Raw genomic sequence first — 3,200 nt, forward strand, 5'->3', positions numbered from 1 at the left:
TTTTCCACCTGGGCACTTTCTGCCAGGTTACACAGAAAAGGTCACAAAACCTGGAAAAGATACACCAACGTAGACATATTCATCTTATCCTGTGACCATCTGCTTACCATGATATTGACATTTCCCACACATTTATTTAATCCTCACTACGATTTTTAAAAGTTGGCAGGACCAGAGCTTTCCAGCACTGCCTGGGTTCCCAGCTCACCTCTGGAAGTCTTGCAGGTGGGCTGGCTCCCTCTCTCTCCGTGCCTGCTCTCTCAGAGCACCCTCACTCTGGGCTGAAACTCTGTATAATTCTCTTCCCTGCACTGAACCAAGATCTTGCACAGGGCTGCTAAAGGGTAGGGGTTCAGTGGTACTCACGGATAGAATGAGGAACAGGGTGTGGGGCTTGAACCTGGGCTTTCTGACTCCAAGTCCCAAGTAAGCCTTCCACAAAGGCTGTGCATGTGTGTGTATTCATAATACACACCCTGGTCCCTCCACCTACAATGTTTTTCTCAGCTTGCCTGCCTTCCAAACTCCTATTCATCTCTCAAAACCCAGCTCAAATATACCTCCATTATGAATCCTTCCCTGACTCTACATATGAGTCAAGGTTCTCTAGAGGAACAAAACTAACAGGAGGTTGATAGAGATAGAGATAGAGATATATAGAGATGGAGGTAGGTAGATATAGATAGATGTATTGTAAGGAATTGGCTCATGCAATTATGGAAGCTGAGAAGGCTCCCAATCTGCTGTCTCTAAGCCCCTGAGAAGGCAGAAGGAGACGGATTTTCCAGCTTGGAAACAGCAAGGCAGAGAGCACGAATTCTCCCTCCCTCCTCCTTTCCGTGATACTCAGCCCTCTGAGAGGCCACCACAGTGGAGAGGATGACTGCTTTACTCGGTCTACCAATTCGAATGTTAATCCGTTTGAATTAAACCAGGAGGGTTAAACACCCTCACAGACACACCCAGAAATCGTGTTTAAACAAATATCTGGGCACCCTGTGGTCCAGTGAACTTGACACATAAAATTACCCATCACACTCTGCCTCGAGCAGAACCAATCCTTTTGGTCTTCGTCCTCAGAGCCTTGGAACTCCATTGGCACTGCGTTCCATGACATATTGTCACCGCTGTCAGCCTGTCCTTGTCCTCAGCCAGACTGAGAGCTCTCAGGGGAGCAGGGGAGGACTCTGTGCCCCTGTGCCCACAGGGCCTGGCACCCACAAGTGGTTCAAGACGTATTTGTTGACGTAAGAAAATCTATTGCCATTCTTATATATAAATAAATAGGGTTCTGAATACACTCTGCAAATATGTGAGCACTTGCTACATACCAGCTCTGTTGTAGGAGTTGGGAATATGACCCTAATCAAAAGAGACACGTGCCTTGTCTGGTGGAGCTCACGTTCTAGCTAGGGGACAGGAAGCAGAAGGCAAACGCACGGACGTGCAACGCACAGCAGGTGTGGGGGGTGAAGGAGGATGAAGCGGGGCAAGAGGAGGAGAGGTAGTCTCAGGGGAGGACTCTCTGATAAGGGGGGTTTGTGAAGACCGGAAGGCCCTGAGGAGCATGCATGTGGCTCTCCATGGGAAGGTGCTCCTGGCAGGGGGCACAGGCAGTGCAAAGGCCCTGAGGTGGGGGAGGCTGAGGCATGTTCTAAACAAAGGGAGGAGGTCGGGGGGGCTAACAGTGAGCGGGCGGGTCTGTGAGGGGGATGCTCGGGGAGGCCCGTGGGACCTCCGCTGGCCACTGTCAGGTCTTAGTGTTTTCCTGTGCCTGAGATAAGCATCAGATGATGTCAGGTGGAGATGCTACATGTCCCAACTCGGCCTTTAGAAGACAGAGAAAGACAGCCGATCGTCCGTCCCTGTTATGAGTCCCTTCCGAGTGCTGCTGCCCCTGGGGAGGTTTCTTCCCGTGTGCTGGGCCAGTACTGTGCTCACTCATGGGACTCTCGAGACTCCTCCAGGAGGAGGCTCTGGTGAGCCCCCTGCCCAGGTGGAAACGCCTTCACCTCCCAAGCAGGGCAAGGCAGGGACAGAGAGTTTCACATGGTACTTTGTTTTTTTTAACTTTCTTGGTCCATGGAACCCCTGGCCCAGCGGAGCTTTTTCTGCCAAGTGGGCACTTTCTCCCCCAGAGCTGGCACCCAGAGCCCTTCACTTCTAGGCTGGCAGCCAGGCCACCGAATTCAGGCCGGGGTAGCACGTGTAGCAGCCTGAATGCCCAGGATGTGCTCAAGCCGACACTGTCTCCTGTAGATTTCTGAGTGTTTGTGCTTTGGTAAACCTACACTTAGGATTTTATGTTTACTTCCCTTACATTTGACGCCCTACTCTCACGCCCTCCATTCCCTGCCTCCTGTGTGCCAGACACCACATGCTCTTCTAAGGTGGCATCTGCCTGGCACCAGGTCAGTGCTCCACACGTGTTTGTAGAATAAAGGGATAAACCCTGGGACCTTGTGCTTAGACGGGAGCAGAGGGTTACGTCGGGGCTTGAATGAAGGATGAGCGCTAACCGGGGAGACGGGACTGGGAGGCCGTCCTTCGCAAACACTCGCAGGCGGGCGCGTCCAGGAGGCGTCAGGAGCCCATGACTCACCCCACCCCCCACAGAGGGTTGCCCTGGGTGCTACAGCAAGACCACAGAGGAGTTTGTGAGTTCCAAGGGGTTGGGCCATTGTCTTGTGAAATGACAAATTCCAAGTATTTCCAGAATTTTAATCGGATAGAAGGACAGACTGAAAGAAAAGAAATAAAAGGCCCGGAGATTGGTTTCGAGTCCTCTGTTGCAGACTTTGTGTGTTGCGTGGTAGGAAGAAAGGTGTGACTGCAAACAGCCGTGAACAGAGGCGTAATTGGCCTAGGCAAAGAATTTATGAAGAAGACCCCAAAGGCAATCACAGCAACAACGAAAACAAATAAATGGGACCTGATCAAATTAAAAAGCTTCTGCACAGCCAAAGAAACTGTCACAAGAGCAGACAGACAACCTACAGAATGGGAGAAAATTTTTGCATGCTACAAATCCGCTAAAGGGCTGATAACTAGAATCTACTTAGAACTCAGGAAAATCAACAAGAAAAAATCAAACAACCCTATCAAAAAGTGAGAAAAGGACATGAACAGAAACTTTTCAAAAGAAGACAGAATAATGGCCAAAAAACATATGAAAAAATGCTCAACATCTCTAATCATCA

This window comes from Propithecus coquereli, unplaced genomic scaffold (assembly GCF_000956105.1).
Source record: "Propithecus coquereli isolate 6110/MARCELLA unplaced genomic scaffold, Pcoq_1.0 Scaffold310, whole genome shotgun sequence".
Lineage (NCBI taxonomy): Eukaryota > Metazoa > Chordata > Mammalia > Primates > Indriidae > Propithecus > Propithecus coquereli.